Source organism: Neoarius graeffei, chromosome 25, assembly GCF_027579695.1.
Source record: "Neoarius graeffei isolate fNeoGra1 chromosome 25, fNeoGra1.pri, whole genome shotgun sequence".
Classification (NCBI taxonomy): Eukaryota; Metazoa; Chordata; class Actinopteri; order Siluriformes; family Ariidae; genus Neoarius; species Neoarius graeffei.
The window spans coordinates 48,659,254-48,677,490 of record NC_083593.1 but is presented as its reverse complement, the minus strand read 5'-3'; the positions used below and the strand labels follow the sequence as shown (position 1 = coordinate 48,677,490).

Sequence of the window (18,237 nt, the reverse complement as noted above, 5' to 3'; positions counted from 1 at the left end):
TATTTCTAACGCCGTTATTCCCATCGCTGATCATAACCTAGTCGTAAAATATCATGGCATCAAATATTAAAGGGGAACAGAGGGCAATATATAGAGTAAATATAACAATAAAACGCACATTAACGAACCTTATTCAAGACTTACAAAAGTTTTTTGTTCTAAGGTTGGAAAGTTATAGTGTTTTGAAAGTAGCTCGAGCAAACTATTTCCGCAGTTTGAACAGCCCGCCATGATATTAATTTTATCCAATCAGAACGCACGTTCATTTTCTCTGCGTAACCCTCATGACGTGTGTACGTGCCCAGTTGTGTTGGCTCATTGAGGTTGGGAATAGCACGTGTGAAATACCTGTTTCTGCCTCTTGCGACGATTTCGCAAGTCCACGGGTGGCGCCTATCTCATTGCAGCAAATAAATTCTGCTGGACTCGTGAGCAACTCCACGTTACGTTTTCCGCACGAGCACCACGCCGTGTCACCTGCACGCAGACGCTCTGCCCCACGCTCGCCATGCCCATGGTCAGCATCAGTCTCATCCTCGCCGTCATCCGAGCTTTCTTCTGTTATTTCATCACCGGAGTCGAGAGTACCTCTCCTAGCTATTTTAAGTTCGTTTCTTAAGACAAGGATTTTTTAAGATGTTACCTTGTTGACCGTTTCGGCGAGAATCTTCCGCCTTCTTCAAAACGGTCACCAGATGTGTCCTGGGGGAGCGACCTGACAGCAGGAGGCATGAACTATCTGTCAAATTGGGCGGGACGTTCACGCCTCCGTAGCGTAACATCAGCTGATAAGGCACGTCACCACTCGACACCTGGTGACTGTTTTGAAGAAGGCGGAAGATTCTCGCCGAAACTGTCAACAAGGTAACATCTTAAAAAATCCTTGTCTTAAGAAACGAACTTAAAATAGCTTTAATAGTTCGACATAATGAACTTCCACTACATAGTACCTCTCCTAGGTTCAAACTGGTACCCTTCTAAGCCATAGCCTGCTTGCAGTGTGTCTTGCGGGATCTCTTCGTATGATTCGACAGAGCTGTCGCTTTCACTTGATGCGCCCGACGCCATGATTACACGCTTATCTCCTCTATTTCGGAGAGTTCCGCTAGTGCAGTGGGTAGCGCTGACGTCACGGTCTTTTAAAAATGGCGACTCTTGTGCGGTTTAGCGTATAAAGTATTATATTTACAATTACCAAGATATTTCGTTGTTTTCTAGTATATAAATTTGATAGAATACTTAAGAATACGTTACTTTGTCACATCAGCAACTGTATATACCGTATTTTCTGGACTATAGAGCGCACCTGTATATAAGCCGCATCCGCTCTATTTAAAAAAAAAAAAAAAGATATACAAGCCGCACCGGGCTATAAGCCGCAGATATCTATGTTGAAAAATTAGATATTTACTGCATGTACAGAACGATTTTGTACTGTAAATGTACATGTATGTACCTGAACAGATTCTTTCCGAACAGTGCCTTTTAACACGGCAGCAACTTTGCTGATTAAAACGGAACAGAACCAAGAGAAAATAACCGGTATTTATTTACCTTCATTTCTCCTGTTTGAAACCACAAGTCACTTTAATCATCTTTGCTGGATTTGAAAATAATTACCAGTTAGTAATTTGTCGTGCGTGTTCTATCTGCTAATTCTTCTTTGCATTGATTTTTCGTCTATCTTATTTTTGATTCTACTTCCGGTTAGAGCGCCCCTAGCGGTGGAAGAAAAATCCACAGAATAGCCGCACCTTTGTATAAGCCGCATGGTTCAAAACCTAGGAAAAAAGTAGCGGCTTATAGTCCAGAAAATACGGTATTATATTCGGTACCCCTTTAAAGTTGTAATTGTCTCTGGTTCTAACCCCATTTATGACTGGTACAAATATCTTGGAAAATATGTAGAACACGATTTCAAACAAGAATTGTTGAAGCAATGGCCTCGGCACAAGTGTGTTGCTTGTACGTGCTTGGATGGCCCTCCTGTCAGCCGTTTTATAGACCTTTATAGGGAGATCCTGGGAGGGGTGCTTCGTGAATATGCCTGGGAATGGGATTCATCTCATCTCATCATCTCTAGCCGCTTTATCCTGTTCTACAGGGTCGCAGGCAAGCTGGAGCCTATCCCAGCTGACTACGGGCGAAAGGCGGGGTACACCCTGGACAAGTCGCCAGGTCATCACAGGGCCGACACATAGACACAGACAACCATTCACACTCACATTCACACCTACGGTCAATTTAGAGTCACCAGTTAACCTAACCTGCATGTCTTTGGACTGTGGGGGAAACCGGAGCACCCGGAGGAAACCCACGCGGACACGGGGAGAACATGCAAACTCCACACAGAAAGGCCTCCGCCAGCCATGGGGCTCGAACCCGGACCTCCTTGCTGTGAGGCGACAGCGCTAACCACTAGACCACCGTGCCGCCCATATATAAGCCAAAGCCAACTGGGGGTCTGGGAGGGATGCCCCCCCCAGGAAAATTTTGAAAAATAAGGCCTTACAAACCACTTTTCCTGCAATCTGAGCTGTAGTAGATAAAAAAAAAAATCTGTTGTCTTTTTTATATATTTACATAAAAATATGTTTCAAATCAGTAGGAGTATTGTTTGAATTCAAAATAAAATCACATTCTACATTCAAGGGTATGGTTATAATTCATGATCAACAAAAATGACAAACTAAATTCACATTAAACGTAAGTTCTATTAATTATCAAAATGTTCATATATTAAATAAAATTTCTAAGGGTGACTGACCTTTTCTCCCTATAGGCTTCTGCATGCTCTTGCGACAAGGCTTTCGCAGATAGCTTTTCGCAGACAGTTGTAATTTATTGTTGAGCGGGGAGTAATAGGCGTGCGCGATGTTATTCACCGGCACAACGCAAGGGGGCGCGAAGTCGCTAGGAGTAGTTGGTGGGTGTGGTTAGTGGAGTGTTTATCCTCCGGTTACTTATGATTAGAACTTTTTTTTTTTTATAATGACTAGAACTGGAGTCGTATAGATGTACGTACTTCCTCAATCAACCGCTCTTCGTGCTGCTCCATCTTCGCTCGTGTTTTTAAAAATGCCGGTCGTGAAAACAAACCAAACCGGGAAAGTAGGGAAGCGGAAGTGCGTGTACAGCGGATGTAGAGTGGACCAATCAGAGCCCTCTTGTCTGCGACGCTGTCTGCGAGGCTTCTGCGGTGGTCACAATTTTTGGGTGGTGCACGCAGAGCGTCTGCGAAGGTGGGGGGGCTACGCAGACGCTTTCTGCGACGCCGTCTGCGAGGACTGGGTTGTCGGCATAAATTGGCCTTATGTCCTCATTAGTTGCATATGATTTCTTCAAGAAGTCTTTTGAAATATTTAAGTTTTCAAAACTGTCAGCATTAATTCAGATTTACTGACCATCATATACATGTTCAATGTATTAAATCAAACGAATGCTAAGTTTATGGGATAATGTCTATGTACACTTTATACAATTATTTATAGTTCACAGTCACTTCTCATTTTTATTTAATCATTTCAACAACTTCAGCTTTTTGGCCAAAGACAAAAGCTTGTCAGTCCTCTCTTTTGTAAGAACTGTCATGGTTGGCTATCATGCTCTCGCCATCGATGTTTTGGCCAATTACATTGTAAATAACACGTATTCTACCACGAGACTTAGCGAGACTAAAGATAGCAAAAATGTAAACATGTAACATTGTCGTAGGAATGAATTACGCTTGAGTATCACGAAGGAACATACCCCAACCCCCTCAATAAATGAAAAAAAAAATCTCAACGGATTTGGCATAATATAAAAAGGTCGATTTTTACTCAGAAAAAGCGGAACTCCTCCGAAAAGCGGAAAACTCTCATACCTGCTATCGCTATCACCGCTGTCACACCCGAAGCATTACTAATTCTATTGTTTGAATGGCAACAGGTAGATACACAGGTTAATTAGCTACCTGCTGCCATCTATTGGAAGAGTATTTAATTGCTCTGCCGGTCACTAGCTATAGACCCTTTTCAGTCACGTGACCTTCGTAAACGCGACCACCATTTTGGACATGTAGCGGACTTCGGCTCGAATTGGTTTGAACGCGAGGAAGGCGACAAACGGAGAACATACAAGAAAAAGGAGCGAGATGCAGAAAACACCTTCACTATCCAGCGACGTAGGGCATTTACAGGGCGAGAAGAGGGAGAGGTATTTTCAAAAATTGAGGTTAGCAGGCTTAGAGAACGACGTTTACCATCACACTGCCCTGGCGCTGTGTACAGTTTACCTTCTATGGCTTGTGCACTCACTATTTGCCATTACTTTCTCCAACCGTTGTTACAGATTACAGGGAACGGCCTGGATTTAAAAGACAAATACATGTTCCTCTTGTTTTGAACACTTATTTGTAGGCAGTGCTTAATTTGTAAAGTGGGAGGTCCCGGAGCGCAGAGGATGAGCGGCTCCGGTGCGGAAAAAAAGAGGGGGGGAGGGGGGCGCGGCGCTGCGCTTCTGGGCATGTTTTGTAATAACACTGCAAATTAAGTTCATCTGCAGATATTTTGTGGATGTCGTTTCATGAGAGAAATCACCAACAAGACAGATATCAAAATCAGACATTAACACTAAATAAACTTGCATTTTTTTATTTAATTTTTTTTTTTTGTTACATAGTCAAAAGAGGTGTCAGATCACTGGATCCAGTGTAAATAGCTGCCGGAGCCAACGCCCGAGGTTCCGGAGCGCGCTCCGGCTTGCTCCCCCTCAAATTAAGCGCTGTTTGTAGGACACTGCCTCTGATCTGTCCTACAGTCTACCAACAGCAAAGGAACACAACGCTAGCTAATGTCGTTAGCTAATAGCTACTACAGAAGAACAAAGAGGTTACAATGGGTTATTTTAGCCTATTTGGTTACACACTCGCCGCCACAGAATGTTAACAGCAATGTAATACCTTTTCTGGCTAATTTTATTCGTCTTACCTCCAACAAAGTGGTCACTGCACAAGCGCTGGTATGCCGAGGGCTGCCAATCTTCGCTGTTTATGGCCACTATCCATCTTCTCCGTCGGTCAGCATCTACCGGGATCTGATAAAATGATAACCCTTGCCTTGTTTGTTGATGGTTACTACATCCAGGTGCACAACAATATAGTGGCATGATGGAAGTCTTGCTGAAAATAAACACTTTCTTTGCTGCCGTTCCTCAATGCTGGCTGTGGTAAACTACTGGTAGTACATGTCCAAAATGGCGGCCGCGTTTGTCGTGACGTCACGTGAAAAGGGTCCATACTGTATGTCACTGGCATAGACGAACGAAGACAAATTATTTTGCAGTAAATAAATAATTTTCGGAACAATTAAGTGAAATTGGATAATGTCCCACGGTACACCTGATGATCTCTCACGGCACACTAATGTGCCGCGGCACAGTGGTTGGGAGACACTGTGTTACACAATTACTCTATAATTTTGCTCCAACTCCAGATTTTACTCTCTCTCAAAATAGAGCAAAATTAACTATGTTTGAGGAGAATACGTTTAACTCTGGAAAAACTGCTGAGTCATTTTTCCTGCGTATGCACTACAGCGCACGCGTATCAATCGATCTGCTCATCAGAAATGGAAGAAATATTTACACTTACTCAAATTGATCTTTGGCTGGATCGAGTCGAAGTTTAAAAAAAAAAAAAAAGACACCGTTCATCAGTGTCGCAGTTCTCAAGATTGAATTGAATCACTGTCCTGGATCATGAATTGATTCGCTGTTCTGAAATTGAATTGCGGTTCTGAATCATCCGAAGCGTATAAAATCCGTGTGCCGTCTTGCAACAAGTTTTTTACCTCCAAACAGGGCTTTGAACCGGTTCAAGGAACGAAAACGAAAACCAGGAACTTTTTCTATTTCACATGGAACAGAAACAAAACCAGAAACTTAATTATTTTTTATGTTCCGGAACAGAAACGCTTATTAAAAATAATGGTAACCGGTTAATACCGGTTTTTATTTCGTTCCTCAAAGTTTCCGTAGCCTACAAATAAAAGTCATTCTTCTCCTGCACAAGTTTCTATGACCCGCTGGGGTTCACTTCCTGTGTGACGTTCGCTGACTGAATGGAGAGAGCGGGAGGGTGGACTACTATCACGTCTCCACATCTTAAATAAGAGGTAAATATTGCAGTCTATCGTTATTCAAAAACGTCAATTTCAAACACGATATCAATATATTTGTCCACGTTAATGAGAGGCTGGCGAACATTAAATGACGTTAACCTCTGTTAGCCCATCAATGCATACGGCCTGACTAGCCTTTGGTAACACACTAAACGAATTATCTTTCATTTTTGGCACTTTTTCTGTTTGTGTAGATGGGAAGACATACTGAGAATCCAAATCGCCAACATTTGAAATAATTGTTTTGAATTATTTCTTGTCTTATTTAATGAAGGTTGTAATAGAATTAGCCTACATTTGGCTTAAGCTGGATGAGACAGAGACATAATTTTATAGCCATTTGTTAAACAGCTGACAGGGAACGTAATTAACCGTTCCGGGAACGGAATTTTGTTGTTCTAACCGGTTCAGGAACGTCTATTTAATGGTGGAACCCAAAACCGGAAACGTTAAAATTGCGTTTCTGTTCGGAACGAACCAATAGGAAAAAAATTCTGGTTCAAAGCCCTGCCTCCAAATAACCTAAACCATGTCTGACAGCTTTTATTCTGTTTACGGTGGGCGTTCCCGCCCTGAAAGAGAAACCAATCGAAACCAAATGAGTGAAAGTGATTATTCATATGGTAACGGCATGATAGTCTTTTATGAACGCGTAAGTGGGCGCTCAGCGCTCTGCCTCCGGTGTGACTAAGTAAGGTGACAAGTTTTAGGTTTCATCTAATTCAGATAATTTAAAAACTATATTATTTGGCAGTGGGCAAGTAGGAAAGTGTAAAGTATAAAGTTTGTCAATATATTTATCATGCTTGTATGATAAACTCGTGAAGATATTTCTCAATACATGACCACCTCATTCTAAACCTGCCGAGCTCCACCAGCGAAGCTCTCGACCCCAGAGGGTTAAGTTAAAGGAATTTTTTTTTTTTTTTTTCAATAACGGAGATCTTGGTAATGGCAAACGCAGAAGAAGAGCGTGCAAACAGGTTGGAATGGATGGAGGAGAGGGTCAGGAGTGATTTGGGACAGAGGGTCACCAGCAAGAGTGTCCAAGACAGTAGTAAGATGGTTTGGAGACAAAAAGACAGGAAGTGAGGTGAACTGAACTGGAGGTCGTTGAGGTTCTCATTGGGAGTGACAAAGTTGGACAGGATGAGAAATGAGAATACGAGAGGGACCGGGCATGTAGGACGGCTTGGAGACAAAGTGAAGGAGGTGAGATTGAGATGGTTTGGACATGTACAGAGGACAGATCCGGGGTGTAAAGAGATCCAGAATAAACGCCTGGCGTTTTTCCTTCAAGGTGTGCTTGAGAGTTTTGTACGTGTCGGCGTCTGGCAGGAAAATGATCACCGATGCCTTGCTCAATAGGTCTCAACAATCAGCAGCGATCACAAATACGTTGTCTAACAGTCACCAAGCATTTTGCCAAATGTTCATGAACTCTTCACCCCGAATGTAAATGCACTTTAAAGTGCGTATCCTGGACCGATTTCGTTTTTTTTATATGAAAGTATGTCCCTTTACACACTCATCCAGAAGGGTAATTTTGCACAAGGCCATCTGTCTACAGCAGAAAAAAAACAAAACGCGTCTGGAAAAATCCCAGGGGAGTCTGGAGCCAGATTTGTGACGTCACCTGCGGAAGCGCCAGCAGGCTGCACGAGCTTTGCACGGTTTCAGTGCACAGCCTGTGTAGACCAAGTTTAGCAGCTAGCGATTTTGCATTGAAATATGGAATTGTCACCTGAGTGCAATGTTACTTCACCTTTGGATGAAGAATGTAATGAGATGTCAGAATTATTTCTTACCCTGGCAACAGTCAACTTGTGAATTGAAAGAAAAAGAAAGAAAGCACACCTTTTATTTATCACACACTTGTGAAATTTCCTCTCTGCGTTTAACCGATCTGAAGCAGTGAACACACACGAGCAATGAGCACACACACATACCCAGAGCAGTGGGCAGCCGTGCTAACAGCGCCCGGGGAGCAGTTGGGAGTTAGGTGCCTCGCTCAAGGCACCTATATTAACCTAACCGCATGTCTTTGGACTAGGGATGGCGAAAACCGAAAAAAAAATCTTGACCGACCACCGAGCCTCATTAGCCGGTTAAAGTCAGTGAGATGTCCTACAAGGACAGGCTTTTTAAGCTTGATCTTCTACCATTAGCGTATGATAGGGAACTGAAAGACCTAGTATTTTTTTTTACAAATGTTTGTACGGACATACCAATCTAAATGTACATAACTTTGTGTCATTTGTGTCACACGGCCGTACAAGACAGAGCAACTCGCTAAATTTGAAGACTCCTTCCTGCAAAACGTCTACTTTTCAGGCTTCCTATTTTAATAGAATTTGTCAAACTGTGGAACTCTACTTGTAACTATGCCCCTAAAATCTGTTTTTCTACTCCGACCTCTTTTCAAACCTACATCAGGCAAACCTTGTTCCACCTTCTGGAAAACACTTTCGATGTCGATCGGCCGTGCACTTGGTCGTTTGTGAGATCGTGCCCTTGTCATCGTTGGAGTTTAATATCTGTATCATGTTAATTGTCCTTTTTTAGCTTACCTTAATTGTGTTTATTCATTTATACATAGTTTTAATTATTTGGGCGGTGCCTCGCATGGGTACTTTCGGGTCCCGTTCGTGCCAACCCCTTTGGGTGGCTTTCTTGTCAGTTATTTTTTATTTATTTATTTTTATTATTATTATTTTTTTTTTTGCTCATTTATTTTTGTATTTTTGTAATTTGATGTGAGAAGTCATGCCCAATAAAGCAATAATAAAAAAAAAAAAAAGTCGGTTAACCTATGAGTTTAAAATTCTAGAATTGGAATTATTAGAATCTATTCTAAATCTAACCGCGAGCATCCGCACGTTCAGTCCCAGTCGCTGCCCTCCACTCACATTACCTTTTCTACAGCGCGAAACATTTATGCTACGTTCACACTGCAGGCTGAAGTGACTCAAATCCGATCTTTTCGCCCATATGTGACCTGTATCCGATCTTTTATTGACAATATGAACGACACAGATCCGATTTTTTCAAATCCGACCCAGGCCGTTTGGATATGTGGTGCTAATTCCGATTCCTATCCGCTCTTTTCATATGCGACTTCAGTCTGAACCGCCAGGTCGCATTCATCCGACTTACACGTCATCAACAAGCCACAAACGTCACTATTCTGCACTGAAGTAGGCGGCGGGTCTCTCAAAGAAGTTACAACAACATGGCGCATAATCACGGGCGCAGATAGAGGGTGGGACGAGTCATATTTAAATTCACCTCGTTCGGTCCCCCCCACTTATAGGGAGGAAAAAACGTCTATGCTGTCTTTCTTTGCATAAGGCAAACCTCACGGAAAAATCAAAAGACTAATTACCATTCGGTTTATTAAGGTGCACAGCAGTGTATACATAGTTGCAACAACTCACATAAAACAAAACAAAGACTGATATTCGGTTGGTTGAGCTGCGCAGACTGCACAGGTTGCGAGCTCGAGCTTGGTTGCTGTGGTTACTAACAACAAGTTTGACAGGCATATCGGGGTTGGGGTTGGTTTGCTGGTAGCTTTGTCCCCCCCAGTTCAAAAAACGTATCTGCGCCCCTGCGCATGACATCAGTGCGAGGGACGCTTCGGGCTGTGAAGTTTCTGAATCTTCTCAATGGAAGGACGCAGAGGTTAGGGAGCTGATTTCCATTTGGAGGGGATGCAGCTATTCAAGCTAGATTGGATGGGTCATACCGCAACCGGGCGGTTTTACTTCCGTAAACACTGGCCATGCTCACTGCGTGTGACGTCGTCGTATCCTGCAGTGCGCATGCGGAACACTTTTAGGTCGCTTTTCGTTCATACTGAGGATCACATACAAGTCGCATATATTTGTTAATGTGAACGACCTCACAAAAAAATCGGATTTCACAAAAAAATCGGAATTGAGCATTAAGCCTTGCAGTGTGAACGTAGCGTTAGTCAAACGCGGCACTGATGTCGAGGGGTTTGTATTGGAGCGGAGGACAAATGGCTCCAGCTTAGAGACGGTTTCAGTTGGCCATGATGGCGTTGAAAATAAAGTCAAGTGCTAGAAGAAGTACACAACATTCAGTGATGGGAATAACGGCATTAAAATAAAGGCTGGTATAACGCCGGGTAATCTAATTAATTAGCTACAATCGTTATAACGCCGTTACTGCATGGTATTGAAGTTGCTCTGAAGCCGTCACCGACTTGGCTCACAGACATAAAAGCTGCGTTTGTCACTCCCCCTCCAGACACCGCTGTCATTTCATTCCCTCCCCTTCCCTCCAAAAGTCGGCGCCTTTAGTTTGTGTGGAGAGATCTGATCTGCAATAACATGCATTGTTGGCTACAGACCGAAACGTACTTTCAGAATGCACTGGCCAAGGCAGGACGAAACTCCATGTGCCTTCTAATAATAATAAAAAAAAAAAAACAGAATAGTAATTTGTAAGCTAAAAAGTCTAGCCTGATACTTTTTGAGACTTTTCTTTCACTGAATGGCAGCTGTCTTCAACTGGGGTGGGAGGGCGGGACATGACTGAATGGGTGTTTCTGATTTGTCAGCTGTCGTCCTTACACCGCATGGCACGCCCCAAGCGTTTACAACACAGAATTCCAGGTTCTCCACTCCAAAATCGGCAGCTTCAAAACGATTGATTTTTTTTTTTAACCGACAACCAAAAAAAAATTAACCGGTTGACGTTGATTCGGTCAAACGGTCATCGGTTAACATCCCTACTTTGGACTGTGGGGGAAACCAGAGCACCCGGAGGAAACCCACGCAGACATGGAGAGAACATGCAAACTCCACACAGAAAGGCCCTCGCCGGTTCGAACCCAGAACCTTCTTGCTGTGAGGTGACTGTGCTAACCACTTACACCACCGTGCCACCTGATTTTCTTGGTCTTTTTCTCGACTCTGCTTGGTCCTCGGCTTCCGGGAGCCTCGCACGAAGCGCTCCTATTTCTCCCTCATTGTTCGGTCTTTTGGAAAACGATGAGTACTAATCCCATCAAGATTGGTGTTGCTACACCCTCCTACGATACATCTATTAACCATTTTAATAATTACGTGATGACGTTGAAGAAATTTGCAGAAAACCACCAGGTCGTTTTCTCATAAACAAACCAACGCTGATGTAGGATTCAGAAGGAGGCGTCCCACACGCGACGTCACGAAAATCAATGTTTCCCGGGAAATCCAAATGCCAAGTTTTTTCAGAGGCGGACCAATTCACCTCAAATGGGCTTGATTTCAACTGAATTTTTCTGGTATTGCCCAAGGTAAAAAAAAAATTGCGCAAAGTGTGACAGATATTTGACCAAAGTTTAATATAAAATAGGAGAATTACATTGATCTTGCTCCTGAATTTACCCGTGATATGCACTTTAAGTCTTGATGAAGGTTAGGCTGTGCCTTACTGATGTGTCGCCGAGGCTCCCGCCAGCATCGGGGATATAGATTCGAGATAAATAACATCTCAAGAGGCTTGGTGAACGTTCCCCAAGCTTTGGGAAGTATTCCCAAATACTTGATGCACGCATTGAAAATTTTCAAAGTTTTTGGCCACTCAGGAGGCGAAGATGCACCAAAAAACAATTCGTGAAGCTTTGAGAACATTCGTCGTGCATTGTACAATTGGTGACGCTACTAGTTTTTCAAGTATTCACAAACCCATCGTGAGCTGTAGTGTGATCAGGGCTGAACAGGCAGCGTGGATGATTCATCGATGTTGCCTTCAAATGGGGGGGGGGAGTTAGAAAGCATCTTCACCTACAGGAAATGAGAGTTCGATCTGTTTTGAATGATTCTTGATACCTCGCTGTCTTGTTCAACGACGTCCTCCTGAGTCAGCATTCCCCCGTTTCGAATGCACCCTACGTGTCTGTCTGGACGGGATGTACTGTATGTACTAGGGATCGACCGATATGTTTTTTTTCAGGGCCGATACCGATTATTATAGAATTGGGATGCCGATAACCGATATGTGCAACCGATAAATGTAAACATTATAATTCACATGAAATTAAACACAGCACACACTGACACAGACCTTCATATCCATGAAATGTATGTTTAATTGTAAAATTGAACATGAAATTTTGTGCAGGGAGATGCCAGCAGCCTTTGTACAATAGTCAAACATTAGTTAGAATAAAATGAGAAATAAAATAATAATAAAATAAATATTCACCAATAAAAAAATAAAATCACTCCCTACCAGCGCTCGAAACTAACGGTGTCCCGACGTCCCGGGGACCATAAAAAATGTCATCGGGACACAAAATTATCATATCTGGGACAATCCCGGGACAATGGAAAAAAATAGATCTAGAAAAAAGTTCTACATTAATATTATTTACAAAGCCGTAACACATACGTAGACATTCACCTAATTTGTCAATTTTAATTTTAAAACGTTAACAGCGAAAAATACATAGTAGCTACACTTTCGATGCACCTGCATCCGTAGGCTACAGAGCAGCGCATTCTGTTCTAGAATCTTCTGCCGGAGTCCGCATTATATGGACTTGGAATGGAATTGCTGCCGCACACGCTGCGCCGACTCTTGCCAGAACAAAAATGCTGAAGTGGTTGAAGCGGACTGACCGCGGGGAAGAAACTGAAAGCCCAGACATAACGTCTCCGGGACCTTCAGGATCCAAAGTGTCATCGCCTGGTCTGCAGGCAACGCTAGCAACTGAATGAACTGAATGAACACTGTTAGACACGTTATAAAATACAACAGGAATGATGTGGATGATATTGACGGAAGATACCGTTCAACAGAATAAGTGAGTTTTCTTGGTGTCTTTCTAGTTCAGAAAGTTTAGTCAGTCAGCAGCACAACTAGGCTCGGACCTGGCACTATGTTGATGTTGCTAACATTTGCACCCACGTTTCGGCAGCAAAAGTTCATAAAATGGGTAACGGAAAGTTCATAAAATGGATAACGGTAATGGATAACGGAAAGTTCATAAAAATGGATAACGGTCTCATCTCATTATCTGTAGCCGCTTTATCCTGTTCTACAGGGTCGCAGGCAAGCTGGAGCCTATCCCAGCTGACTACGGGCGAAAGGCGGGGTACACCCTGGACAAGTCGCCAGGTCATTGCAGGGCTATGGATAACGGTAATGGTGAAAATTATAAGTTGGCCTTATAAGTGCCAACAGATATTCAAGGTATAAGTAGATGAAATGAACATAAAAGGGGTCTTATTTTCAACTAAAGTGTACTGCAGATGTAAGGAGTTGAAACATTTTCTGAATGAGCTAGTTGGCCCCTTTAAATAAACGGGTATCTATTCATACAGTGAGATCGCCAAAGTTTAATAAACTGAAAATGCAATAACTGTAATTTTGAAGTAGATGATGTATAGACCCTTTTCAGTCACGTGACCTTCGTAAACGCGACCGCCATTTTGGACATGTAGTGGACTTCGGCTCGAATCAGTTTGAATGCGAGGAAGGCGACAAACGAAAAACATAAAAGAAAAAGGAGCGAGATACAGAAAACACCTTCACGAGACGAAGCCCTCGTCTTTACCTGACTTCGGCCCACATGATCTGTATACCTATGTCGTTAAAAAACCATCGCCATACACATACACACCAACGTCCGAGGTTCCGGAGCACGCTCCAGCTTGCTCCAGGAGTGCTCCGGCCGAGGTTCCGGAGCACGCTCCGGCTTTACTGGATTTACTAGTTTACTGTAATTATGATCCAGCAGCTATTTACACCGGATCCAGTGTAAATAGCTGCTGGAGCCAACGTCTGAGAATTAAGCAGCGCGCTCTGGCTTGCTCGCCCTCAAATTAAGCAGTGCGCTCCGACTTGCTCCCGGAGTGCTCCGGCCGAGGTTCCGGAGCTTGCTCCGGCTTGCTCGCCCTCAAATTAAGCAGCGCGGTCTTGCTTGCTCGCCCTCAAATTAAGCAGCGCGCTCCGGCTTGCTCCGGGGCAAGCCGCTTAATTTGAGGGCGAGCAAGCCGGAGCGAGCTCCGGAACCTCGGCCGGAGCGCTCCGGGAGCAGGCCGGAGCGCTCCGGGAGCAGGCCGGAGCGCTCCGGGAGCAGGCCGGAGCGCTCCGGGAGCAGGCCGGAGCGCACTGCTTAATTCTCGGACGTTGGCTCCGGCAGCTATTTACACTGGATCCGGTGTAAATAGCTGCCGGATCATAATTACAGTAAACTAGTAAATACAGTAAAGGAAAAACTTGAGACTGAAAGGTTTTAACAGTCATCCAAATGACTGAGCGTAAACGTAGCTGGTATGTTACTGTAGCAATGATGTTGTTGACATTAGCTAGTCAACAATAGCTACTACAGAAGAACAAAGAGGTTACAATGGGTTATTTTAGCCTATTTGGTTACACACTCGCGCCACAGAATGTTAACAGCAATGTAATGCCTTTTCTGGCTAATTTTATTCGTCTTACCTCCAACAAAGTGGTCACTACACAAGCGTTGGTATGCCGAGGGCTGCCAATCTGTTAATGGCCACTATCCATCTTCTCCGTCGGGATCCGATAAAATGATAACCCTTGCCTTGTTTGTTGATGGTTACTACATCCAGGTGCACGACAATATAGTGGCATGATGGAAGTCTTGCTGAAAATAAACACTTTCTTTGCTGCCGTTCCTCAATGCTGGCTGTGGTAAACTACTGGTAGTACATGTCCAAAATGGCGGCCGCGTTTGTCATGACGTCACGTGAAAAGGGTCCATAGGACATGTGTCGCTTGTGTCTTGTGACTTATTGTAAAAATGATATAAAGGGTTCAAAATCGCATAGTTACAAATATAATAGTAACTTCATATGATAACATTAACCACTGGTTATTTCAGAGAGGAAAAAAATGGGGACACTCTTGCTTCCATTCGGGACAATACAACACAGAATTCGGGACCACTGGGGGACACAAAGAGGAAAAAGTTAATTTCGAGCCCTGCTCCCTACTATATTACAGCTCACCATTTTCAGTGGAAAATAAATGAAAATACACTCTGGATTCTTTTACACTAAGAACTAAGTAAGACTTACCAACTTCAAGTAGTTTTTAAATAACAAATCCAGTGTAGGGAGCTGCCTGCAGCATTTTTTAAAAACTAAAATCAAACATAAAGTCGGCTATCACTCCCTATTATGTAACAACTTAACAAGTAACCATCTACGGCTCTGCTCCTTTAAGAGTATATCGCTTTCCGAATCGGAAGTGCTAGCGAGGAGAATCACTTGCGCAAGAATTATAAATACTAGTGGAGTACATTACAGCGCAATGTGAAGTAGCATAAGAACATTTAAGTCAAGAGTTTAATTGATGTATTTCGTTCATTAGCATTTATCCAAGCAAGTGTGCATCCACGACACAATTAATTACTGAGCCCACAACAAGCGCCTGACAAACTCCCTACGGTATTACATAGCCGACTAGCACCATATCACACCTGGCTTGTTTAAATGTTCAAATAGCGCTTTATAAAGTTACCTAACGTATACAAGTGCAATGCGCTTTTTGAGCACGAGTCACGTCATGAAGTTTACTCATCACCATAACAAATAGCCAGTAGGCTTGCGCTAGCCTACAGAACACACACACTACGTTTTATTTCGTCTTCCCTTGACCACCTCTCTGTATGGCTGTCATTTCTACTGTTCGAGTAGAACTACTGACACATTCGCAACGTTTCCAGACGGGGATTTAAAAATGACTGCAGCCTACGTTATGCTGGGGACTGCTTACTACATTACATGTAGTTTCAGCGAGACTAGTTGGTTGTAGGCTAATTCAAGTGCTTCCTTCCGTAAGCTAAGTTTGTCTGGCTACACAGATGCAAATGGACAATTTTAACGAGTAGTAGATGAAGAATGTAAACATATAATGATTAGGGCTGTAACGATACACCCAACTCACAATTCGATTCGTATCGCGATTTTTGACCCACGATTCGATACACCCACGATTTTTTTTAAATGTATTTTTAAAGTAGTAAATTTGACTTATTTACTTACATTAACTATTTAATAACAAATAATTCAGACCACTGCAGAGAATGAGTAATATGTATGCAAAAATGAACAAATGTATATCCAAAGATTGTTTTATTTCTTAAAATAATACTGTTGAGCCGGAAGCTCTGTTTTTTTCGGTTCTGAAAAAGTCATTTTTCCAAATCGTGTAAATCCGTTAAGATTTTTTTTTGGGGGGGTGGCTCTCTCACTGTCTCACTCTCATAGGGCCAATGATTTTCTGTGATCACGGAAAACAGATGGAAATTACGGAATTTTTATAGTGAAACATTGCTCGTGTGTCAAAATGTAACTGCCGCAGAAGGCTTCCGCCCAAGCAGATGCTCAGTGTTGCCAGATACTGTAACGTTTTCCACCCCAAAATATGTTCAAAACCAGCCAGAAAGCACCTAAATCCGCCCAATCTGGCAACACTGCATGCCTTTCCGGTCAAGTGATTGTGATTGGCTTGTGGCACACCTAGCCAGCCAATGAGCTGCTTGTTTACAGATTCGCTTCCCGCGTCGCAACCAGAATGGCGACCGCTTAAAAGAAATGAATGCTCTGCCAGTGGCGAGTGTGGACGTTGCGTGACTCGCAGAAGATTGTCGCAGGTCGGCGAAAAAACGACTTACTAATAGATATAAAAAATAAAAGTAATTTAAGTAAGTTTAAAATGTAATTTAAATAAAAAGTAAAGTATTCATAAATTGAAGTTTGGAAGCACCTCTGTTTTTGGGCTGAGGGGAAGTTTGAAAGGGTGTACCGCGATTCTGCCTTCTTGTATCGCAACATGGATCGTGGCTCTGTGTATCGCGATTTCGATACGCATATTGTTACAGCCCTAATAATGTTGTGCTTTTGCAACTTGTGTGTTTGTGACTTATTGCGGCAAAAGCAGCGTGTCCTTTCCTTGAAGTGGGATCTGCTTCTGCCCGAGTGCCCGTACGGCCGCCTTGAAACAGTTCAGAGTTTAGTTACGCGTGTTGATTGGCTGTATCCCTTGTGCCGCTTCTGCCCGAGTGCCCGTACGGCCGCCTTGAAACGGTTCACAACAAATCAGATGTTGTGGTGGGCGGGACCGTGTTCTTGAACTCAGAGAGGCGAGTGCAGGAAAGGACGTGCAGTGACAGTCGCGTTAGGAACGAAATGGCTGCAAAAAGGCAGAATATCGGCCCGATATATCTTCCAGGCCGATTATCGGTCGACCCCTAGTATATACAACTCTAAAAGTCTGAGAGTACGAGTGACGTGCTTTTAAGGTTGCACTGTGCTAATTTTGTGCATCAGTTTTCATTTCAAATGATCTTAACAACCTAAAGGGGTGTTCACACGGCAACTTTTACTCCGGTGTAGCACCGGGGCTGCCCCGGTAGAGCGTTCACACGGTACAAAGTTATACCGGTGTAGCCCCTGAAAGCTGCTTAAACCGGTGCAAATCTAACCCTGCTCGGGAGGTGGTTTAAGAAATTTACTCCGGAGTAAATGCTAGTTTGCGGGGCAGCACCGATATAAAATGGGACGTCTGAATGCTACAGGGGTAGACTCGCTACGTGCGAGGAGAGTTGATTACATACGGGCATTGCATAACTTGCATCCTGGTATTTTGCGCTTCCAAAATGGCGAATATCAACAACAACAGAACTGCGTGTCTTCCAGTGTTGCCAGATTTGGCAGTTTTAAGTGCATTTTGACGGATTTGAACATATTTTGGGATGGAAAACGTCAGCAATATCTGGCAACACTGGTGTCTTCATCCACGTTGTTTTCCCGGCGCTTGGTGATGCCATGACAACCGGGAAAAAGTACATTTTCACGCATGCGCATATTTCATTTCCGCATTATTACTATCGGAAATGATAGTAATAATGATAGGAAATGATAGTAATAAAAGGAAATATCAAAACTTTATTACTATCAAAGGAAATGATAGTAATAAAGTTTTTGCTACTATAACACGGTCGCAGAAACTGCCGTGTGACCGCAAGTGGGGCTGCACCGGTGCTAACACGCTTCTCTCTAGTAAGCAGGGTTGTGACGTGTGA

At 43.2% G+C, this 18,237-nt stretch overlaps 1 protein-coding gene across 2 annotated transcripts in view; it reads left to right on the top strand.

Moving 5' to 3' along the window:
- The window catches only part of xpo7 (exportin 7), a 126,254-nt gene that overhangs the window by 15,810 nt on the left and 92,207 nt on the right, over positions 1–18,237 (top strand). The window lies entirely within an intron of this gene.